Raw genomic sequence first — 10,554 nt, 5'->3', positions numbered from 1 at the left:
ATTAGCATTCAGAGGAATGGCCAACCCTTCGCGCAAGAGGAACCATAAGAATAGGCAAAACCAGCTAAGTCCGTGACAGATGGTATCAGCCTGAAAGAATGTGGAGCGCACAAAGGTTGGGATGGTTGAGTTTGAGCTATGGCTCAACGTTGACAACTATACTTGATGGTGCTCAAGGCAAGCGAGGCGCTTGGTAAAAGATGAGACCATGCAAGGTGGAATGAGTTGCTTAGCGATCGTAAGAGTTGTGCAAAGCTCACAAAGGTGAGGGGAATTGCTAACTCAAAGAATTCGGTACTCATACATGGGCTTATATGTGGACGATGGAATGTTCGCAGCCATCCCAAGGCGACCGAAACTCGGCGCCATGGAGCATTGAAACTTTCTCTTCGGTATGTAAAGGATACGTCCGTAGGAGGTTGAAGTGTGCAACAAGTTCAGCATGTTGCTAGGCCTTGAGTGGTGCAGCGGGGGTTGTATTGACGTGGAGTCGCAATCTAGCAAGTGCATTTGCAGGAGGCAGAACAATGCACAGTTTGTTCAGCAGATCGGAGTAGTCCAAGGGGATGGTGGTCTCCAAAACGAAGAGAGATATTGCTCCAATGGGATAGTTATCCAAGAGGGATAAGTCCCTGCTCTCTAGAGGGAGAATCATGTGGGACAGACCTCACATGTTGATGAGAAGTGCCACAACAAACAACTCCACAAAGCTCAATGGACTGAACAAGCGGCGAGGAGTCGTCACATGATCTTGTTTGAGAGAATGCATTGGTGGATGCATTATGAGATCAAGTGGGGGAGCGACCCAAAGCAACACAAATGAAGGTACACTTAGAGTCGATATGAGATCAGACTCAAGGGAGGGCTGACCCGTGAAATGGTGGGCACGAGGGCCACCATCGACTCAAAGCAAAAACGAGGAGAGGAGAAACTTGGGTGTAACATGGCGAAGTACCCAAGCCGTATGAAGGGAGCCAGCATAGAAGTTGAAATATGGAGCAGAGGCACTGTGCTTTCCTTAGACAGAGGTCAAGGACATGAACTCTTGTAGAGGCATGAGTAGGATCATGTTGTTCCATGGGTCCTTAATTCTGACGGAGCGGACTCATCTTGCATGGTGCCAAAGACGAAGGGAGCTTCTGGGCACATGCACCTTATCTCGGAAAAGCATTTGATGGAGGAACTAAGGTGACTCAATTTGCGGAGACGAAGTTGGGTTTAGAAGGCCTTAGCATGGGGCAAGAGGATGTAGAGGTGGGTACTCTTGAAAAATATGCCACAGTGTTGTTATTCAAGTTGCTATAAAGGAAGCGGTGCGTAACGGAGATTGTGCTGGTATAGGCAAAGGCCCAGGATCCAGACAATGGGAAACTAATTATAGCGAAGTTGGGGGACTTCGGGAGCTACTAGGCGACGGACTATCCTAGAGCGGTGCTTCATCTAGGTATGACCCAAGAGTGGGTGGATGAAGGTTGATTGCCAAAGGAGCGAACAAAATCGAAGGTAGAAGAGACCCAGTGATGTATTGGCAGAGCCCACACATGGAGGGACCACAATTCGAGTTCATACCACAAGGATCAGAATGCAATGGAGATGTCACCAGGAGGCGACATGGTGCAGCGGATCGTGGTGGAACAGTTCGTGGCAATGCGATACATACGACATAGTCCCGTGAGGGACTAGATCATATGGAGGTATGAACGGGAGCTACTGGAAGCTCCACTTCGGTGAACAACATGATGGCAAGAAGGGCTATGGATTCAAGGAGTGAAGGCCATGGTACCGCAAAGGCGGGTCTTTCGTGCATGCATCGAATTTTGCATTGGATGAAAACCTTGATCATCAGCATATGGGGGCTAGGTTCCACCAAGGGAAATGTTCGAATGCAAGTACCAATGAGTCCCATGGGAGAGACTTAATCACACAGAGGTATGATTAAAGCAGCCGGAGAGTTGGACTGCTCCAGAGCTCATATTCGCTTAAGGGAGCCCGGCAAGTCAGAGGACAAGGTCGAGTAAGCGAACGTTACTATCAAGGAAGCTAAGGAGAACAGAATCGGTGCAAACCCTACAACATGATGGTAGAGGCCATGCATGGGAGTTATAGTCTATCTTTCCATCGACCAAACAGACTGCTTGGAGAATGCAGAGGTGTTGAAGTAGGGGGTCGAAAGGGGCGAGGAAGCGACGACGAGTCCAGAGGAACATAGCTACCCAAAATCAAGCATCAGATAGAATGTAGGTGGACTCAAAGGAGTGCCATGGAGACATATCTACTGATCGTGAAGAAAAGGGATGCAGATGCGAGGCGATGAATAGTAGGACCATGGGCAGGGCAGCGCCATGGTATCGCAGAGGCGGGACTTCCGTGAAAGTCATTGATCCCTTGCTCTTATGGAGAGAGAGCACTTGGTCGTGAAAGGGGCCGAGGAGGTGGAGCATGCAGAGGCAATCTCCAAGTACCAAGACTAGGCTGAAGGGCAGAGGCCGAGGAACTTCGTAAGACCAGTGTCAATGAGCTTCTCATCAAGATACCTGAAAGTGAAGGACTTCGGGTCATGCAAAAGTGCATAACCAAGGAACGAAGCAGGTAGTACTTGGTGTTGTACCTTTGCTACTCAGTGGAGTAGGCGACAGGGTTGATGGAGAAGACGGTACAATCCCAGAGGCGACCAAACCTATGAGAGAATTACTCCAAGTTGGGGTGAAAACTTCCTGCATTCCAGAAGTTTGATGGCATTGAGAAGGTGAATCACAGTAACTAACTCAACGCAAGGAGTATAAACACTTCAAGTGCTTCAGAAGTGTGAGCAAAGAGCAGGTGAAGGCTAGTAACCAGCTTGACGCATAGAGAACAACCTTGAGGAGGCGGGCGAAGTCAAGTAATCTTTGCCTTCTCAACTCTTAAGAAAATGAGCGAAACCGAGTACCCCAATTCTCTTATCTATCCAGCAGAGGAGCTCTGCATATGTTCAAAGACCCTTCGAAGATAATGGAAGACAATAGTTGTCAAATCCTCACCAACGGTGATTAGCGCTACTGAGAGTAGATTGTCTGCTTCATTTCCCAACGAAATGCTAATCGAAAGCGGAAGTGATGCGAACCTACTTGGATGTGACAACTAAGTGAAAGAAGAGTCAATGAGCAAATTTTGTGGAGGAAGGACCCAAAACTTCAGAAGTTTGCGAGATGATGCTTGTTAAAACTCCAACAAGCATCCACCCAGTTCAAGCAGAATGAGGCATTTGAGAGACTGACATAGTAAGGATGGTCTTTTCCTTTATTTGAAGGATCCACAGGAATCAACAAGGATCAACACAACTCAGCCAACCCCATACCAGAGTCAGAGTCATTGGTGAGTTGAAGCAGCATGGCAGATCAAAGGTTTGACTACTCAAAAATAGCAGTAGAGAGCAATTGGGAGCCAAGAGGCGCATTGTAGTTGGAGCGGAAGATTGAAGACTCAGCAAAGGCAAGGAGTTGCAATGCTCACAAAGACTTCGACTAGGACGTCGAAGGAATAAGTGGGGGAGAATGTCACAGACAAACTTCTAAACAGGATGTTTGATGTAATGCTTATGTATGTCCGTGTCTTTTGGTATGTTCATCCCTTGTACATCATGTAGAGGGATGACCGAAAGCTTAATAGTCATATTTTAGTTAGGTTGGTGGCCTCTTTAGGCTTATAAATAAAAGTTGTGTCATGTGGACACGTGTGAGAGATTTTCGATCTATAATGAATAATTTTATCCTTTGTTGTGCAATTGTTCAAAGCTTGTAAAGTATGTTTATAATTTACTTTGTCTATGAAATATTTTCGGAAATGTTTGCTTGTGGATCCCGAATGAGGCGTTTTCTTTATCCCGTTCTCTGTTTTGTGGGTCTTAAGGGACATGGGAGGCTTCCGGGAGGTTGACCTTTGCGGAAAGACACGCAAGGGTGCCGCACGACTTAGGCAAAACCAGCTAAGTCCATGACAAGACGTAAGAAACTTATGTTTGATGGTCATTCAAAAATGGATGGATCATATTATGTTATGATCCCACTTCACCTTCTATATGTTTGATATGATATCCAAAGCTTCGGCTATGTTTCTATGCATGCTTTGGATAAGAATGAAATGAATGCATCGTCATGTGATATTTGAGCTTCTATTCATGTTTTGTTCTTTGATATATTTCCTAAATGTTATAAGTCTTTATTATACCTTGAAATTATCATATGCCATGGATATGTTCCTTATGTCAATGATATGCTCCAATTACCTTTCCTCGATTTTATGAACAAAACATGCTTCGAACGAAATGACATCATAATTCTACACTCAAACAACACATGCTTCTGTTTTATCTTATATCTCTGCTTTGTATTTTCGATACCTTACTAAGCTTTATATGCTCACCCCGTTGATATATAAATATTTCAGGATAGCTTATCGCTCGCTAAAATATGTAGTTTGGGTTGAGGCAAAGGGAAGCTAGAAGATTTTGGGACAAATCTTTCGTACTTGATATGTTGATATTGTATAAGTTCCTTTTGTGTGTATCAACGATAAATCTAGATTGATGTATCCTGTAAATATTTGAAAAGTACCTCTTATGTTAGGATTTTGGGAATGTTAAGTTAAAATTATGTAGTGAATGATATAAACATGTGGTACATGTTGGTTTTGTAATTGTATAGATTCTCACAACTATGGATTTATGATGTGGTTATGATTTAGTTAAGTTGCCTTTGGATTTTAAGAATCATTTAGTGACATGATGTAAGATTATAAACTGCACAGGTTTTGTGAATTGTAGATTATAGAGGTGAATGACTTGAATGTTTTTCTTAGTGACCTCAAATGTATGATTGGATCCTGGATTGTTTGTTGAATTATAATATTATCAATTTTGAGTTAGGTTCATACCTCCTAAATGAAAATTAAATTCGGGGGGCATGACAGAGTGGTATCAAAGCATGGTTTGAGGATCACTAAAATATTTGATATGTTGATATACAAAATATATTGAGGTCTAGTGAACTATAGAGATTGGTGAAAATTATTTTTGATGCATTTTAGGAATATAGGATGACGAGGACATTTATTCCTCCTACTTCATATGTTTATGATTAATTAAGCACGATAATGGGTTGATCAGGATATTAAATCAGAGTGGCGCAGTAGAAGCATGCTGAACCTAATACAATAGTAGCAGAAAAATAGATGATGCAATTAGAGAAGATATTTGATGTACGAAATTGTTCTGATGATCAAAAGAATTTTTGGAGATCAAGGACAAAAATAGCAAGGACAAGTTTACAAAAAAAAAAAAGATTAAAAATTAATCAGAATGTGATAATAAGAGGGTCAAGACATCATCGATTTGAAAAAGGGTAGTCACCACAAAATATTCAATCCTGTGTATGATGCAAGTTAGATTATGAAATAAGTTTGTATTTGTAGGTGACTAGAGCCTATTTTGCTTGTGGAAATTTGGATTATAAAATAAAAGACTACCCTTTGAACAAGAAGAAAGAATCATTGCCTCATAAATCATCTGCCCATGTTAGAGTGTATGTTATCACAGAATATGATTCTAAAGCATCTAAATTAGTGGTCGAAGGTACTATTCATATTTCTGAAAGAATACAAATATTTGTTTGACCATGTGCCTTATCTATGATTTAATTTATAATATTTTGCTTATCACATGGGCATTCAACCTAAACCATTAGATTATATGCTATATGTAAATACGGCTATTGGGGATTGTTTGATAACAAATTCGATCTGGTCATCTTGTTGATTTCTATTCGAGAACATGAACTTCTTATTGATTTGGGTCTCCTAGATATTTGGAGTTTTGATATTATACTAAGTATGGATTGACTATCTTCTATCATACCAGTATAGATTGTTATACAAAATGATCACTTTTTGCATACTAGATCATCCCACCTTTTATTTTGAGAGTATTGGGCATGATTTACCTCCTTGCCTGATGTATTTCCAGATGACATGCCTGATTTACCTCCAGATAGAGAGGGTGAATTTACTATTGATTTGGTCCCTAGGACAACCCCAATATCTAAGCCTCCTTACAGAATGGCACTACTCGTGCTAAAGGAATTGAAAAAGCAACTACAAGAACTATTAGATAAGGGTTTCATTTGACCTAGTGTTTCACCATGGGATGCTCCGGTGCTATTAGTTAAGAAGAATGATGGAATATTAAGGCTTTGTATTGATTTTAGACAATTGAATCAGGTGACTATTAAAACAAGTATCCCTTACCCAGAATTGATGATTTGTTTGATTAATTCAGGGTGCATAAGTATACTCGAAGATTGATTTAAGGTCAAGTTACTATTAGTTGAAGATCATGAAGGAGGATATTCCCAAAACAACTTTTAGAACTCGATAATAGTCACTATGAATTCTTAGTGATGCCTTTTAGTTTAAATAATTCCCCTACAGCTTTTATGGAACTGATGAATAGGATATTTCAGCTATTCTTGGACGATTGTGTGATTGTATTCATTGATGACATATTAGTATATTCAAAGAGTAATCAGGAGCATGAGGAACACTTGAGAAATATATTGTCCATACTAAGAGAAAAGAAGTTGTATGCAAAGTTTAGCAAATGTGAATTTTGGTTAAATGAAATTGCTTTCTTAGGCCATGTGATTTTAGAGAAGGGTATATCTGTTGATCCAAAGAAAGTGGAAGCTGTGGTTAAGTGGGAAATACCGATGAACGTGACAGAAGTTAGAAGCTTCTTAGGCATGGTAGGTTATTACACGAGATTTGTGGAGGAATTTTCTCGAATCGCTCAACCTCTCACCAAACTCACTCAAAAGAATGTGAAATTTGTATGGGGTGATGATTGTGAGCAAAGTTTTCAAGAGTTAAAAAGGAGATTGACTAGTGCCCCTATTCTCACTATTCCAAGTGGTGATGAGGGATTTATGGTTTATATTGATGCCTCAAGAAAGGACCTTGGATGTGTTTTGATGCAAGAAGGGAAAGTGATTGTTTATGCTTCTAGACAACTAAAGAGTTATGAATTGAATTATCCAACTCATGATTTAGAATTGGCAGCAACTATTTTTGCTCTAAAGATTTGGAGGCATTACTTGTATCGGTGAACATTTGAAATCTTTACTAATCATAAGAGTTTAAAGTATATTTTTACTCAAAAAGAGTTAAACATGAGGCAACGGAGATGGATAGAACTTCTAAAGGATTATGATTGTACCATTCGTTATCACCCGGGTAAAGCTAATGTTGTAGCAGATGCCCTTAGTAGAAAATCTACAAGTTTTATGACTACTTTGGTTGTGAACCAATGGAAGTTATTAGAAGAGAATTATGATTTGAATATTATGAGAAAAGGGCAAGACTCAATGATATTAATGGCCTCCATCCAAGTGCAATCTGATCTCATTCAACAAATTAAAGAAGGACAACTACGAGATCGACGCTTGATCTACTTAAAGAATGAAGTAGAAAAGGGATTGAAACTGAATTTTCGAGCTTCAGAGGATGGCCTATTAAGATTTGGGGATAGAATATGTGTTCCAAATTACTCAGATATCAAAAATCAAATCCTGAGGGAATGTCATAATTCAAAGTACACCATGCATCCTGGTAGCACTAAAGATGTATAGAGATCTCCAAAGTCATTATTGGTGGGAAGGCATGAAGAAGGAGATTGCAATATATGTTTCAAAGTGTTTGACTTGTTAGCAAATCAAAGCAAAACACCAAAGACCTAGAGGTTTGTCGCAACCTTTAGATATTCCTGAATGGAAATGGGAATGTATTACCATGGACTTTATTTCAGGACTACCCCGAACTTCTAGAAAGCATGATGCTAATTGATTTATCATTGATAGGTTAACAAAATTTGTACATTTCCTACCGATCAATATGACTTATTCTCTTGATAGACTTGCAGATTTATATATCAATGAAACAATAAGACTTCATGGTGTTCCTAAGGAGATCATCTCTGACAGAGACTCCATATTTCTATCTAGATTTTGGAGAAGGTCATAGGAATCTATTGACACTAAAGTCAAGTTTAGCACTACTTATCACTCTCAAACTGATGGTCAATCAGAAAGAATCATTCAAACACTTGAGGATTTGCTTCGAGCCTATGTTATGGATTGAAAAGGTGAATGAGATAAAGATATTTCTCTTATTGAGTTCACTTACAATAATAGTTATCATTCAAGTATTCAGATAGCTCCTTCTGAAGCTTTATATGGGCGAAAGTGCAGGACGCCTATATGTTGGGAAGAAATTGGCGATAGAAAGTTTTTAGCACCAGAAAAAGTACATGAGACTACTAAAAAATTTCACCTTATAAGAAAAAGGTTAAAGACTGCTCAAAGTCATTAAAGGAGTTATGTTGTTAACAGAAGATAAAATATTGAGTTTCAAATCAGGGGTTTTATATTCCTGAAGGTATCCCCTTCTAAAGGCATTGTAAGATTTGGGAAGAAAGAAAAGTTAAGCCCAATATTTATTTGACCTTTTGAGATTCTTGAGAGGGTTCATTCTGTCGCTTACAGGATTGCCTTGCCGCCATCATTGTGTCATTTCCATGATATATTTCATGTTTCAATGATCAAAAAGTATATACCTGATCCCTCTCATATCATTAAGTATGAGCCGATGGTGATTGATAAAGACTTGTCTTATCTGGAAGAGCCCACGCAGATTTTATATAAAAAGGAAAAGATCTTGTGGAATCGGGTCATCCCTCTAGTTAAAGTGATTTGGAGATATCATTCTGGAGAGGAAACAACCTAGGAGCTTGAGGAAGAAATGAAGAAAGTTTATCCTCATCTTTTCATCGAATTAGGTATGATAAATTTAGAGGACTAAATTCTTCTTTAAAGAGGGGAGAGTGTAACATCCCCCATTTTTAAAAATTTAGTAAAAGATTTGTTTGTAAAAATAAGGATTATTTAATAATTATTTTATATTAAATGATATTATATTAAAAGTTTATGGCTAGGGACCTAAGAGTAAATATTAGAAGTTTGAAATAATTAATGAAAGATTTAGATTTAATTTAAAAAAATAGTGGACATGTGTCACTAGCTAACCTAAGGTTGGTGCCACTTATCTTTGCTCTAAAGATGACACCTAGCCCCTTCCATGCATGCATGACACCTTACAACTTTTGCATTAGCCAAAACACAAGTAATTAGATGAAGGGTTAAAGATAACAAACCTGAAGAGTTGCAGCCAACGTGAGTTTGAAAAGAGAAGAAGAAGAAGAAGAAGAAGAAGAAGAGCTCGAGGTTTTGCAACAATTTTCCCACATTTAGGATTCAAATAAATTTAAGGCAAGTGTTCTAACCCCATCCTACAGTAACCTTAATCTCTGTTTTCATTTTTATTCTGCAAAATATAAGAGATTTCAACTGAGAACCAGACCTTCTTTCGTTTTGATACAAAGCCATGAATCTGTAATTTTTTGGTAATATGACCTCTAAGTAATTTTTCGGTCATAACATTTTGTAATAAACTCTGATTTAGACAAAACTTATTCCATTTGAAAGTAGAAAAAAAAAAATCTTTATTTTGATACTAAGAGCAAATGATTTGGAGTTTAAATACCCACTAAGACTTCTATTTAAATTAACCCTTTAGATTCTAAAAAATAGGGACTGAAATTTCTAACCTATTGTTGCTTAACTACTTATAACTTTCTGTTGTGAACTCATATTCATACAAAGTATAATTTATTCAAAGCTAGACTCAAAATGATTTTTGTATATATCTGATTTGAAATTTTTGGAGTACAATTGCTAACTGAAACATCTCCTTTAATTGACCCTATGGATTCAGTAAAATAGAGCTAATATTTTTAGACCTTTCGCTACGAAATTATCTGTAACTCCCTGTTGTAAATTCCAATTCTCGTAAAACATGATTTGCCTAAAACTAGATTGATAAAGCTAATAACACATATTTTGTATAATTAGAGAATAATTTGTTATCCAAATAGTTTATACAATGTTCCTATCAAATTTTGCTAGAATCGAGCTTTGGTCGATTTCAGCTTTCCTTGTTTCTTCTCTTTGGAAATCAATTTCGGCAAAAACTCTTACTTCAGTTAAGTTTTACATTATTATCTTAAATTCCTATATACTTTTGTCCTTTATTTATTTGTACATCTGCAGCTATCATCTAAAGTTCATGTTTGCATCGTAATGATTCGGCACATGCATCCCATTGTTCCGCATTTGCTTTCGATATGTTCCTCTTGCTTTTGTTTCCTTTCAAATCTGAATACATTTGTGAAAGATTATGTTTGTATCATATTGACTCGAAAGGCATATGTACATTTCGTTGTTCTGCATGTGCTTCTAATATATGCTAATTTCATTATTCATATTATCCCATTGTACTCTGATGTTTGTGGGATAAATGTGAACCTTTGCCAGAAATGGTAAAGAGAGTTATGCTTAGAGCCCGTGATGCTCTATCGACCCCCTATGACTTCACTTAGACGTAGATGGATGGAGCTCCCAAACGTGAGAG

This window comes from Musa acuminata, chromosome BXJ2-8, assembly GCF_036884655.1.
Source record: "Musa acuminata AAA Group cultivar baxijiao chromosome BXJ2-8, Cavendish_Baxijiao_AAA, whole genome shotgun sequence".
NCBI classification, from domain to species: domain Eukaryota; kingdom Viridiplantae; phylum Streptophyta; class Magnoliopsida; order Zingiberales; family Musaceae; genus Musa; species Musa acuminata.
This window is presented reverse-complemented; position numbering follows the sequence as displayed.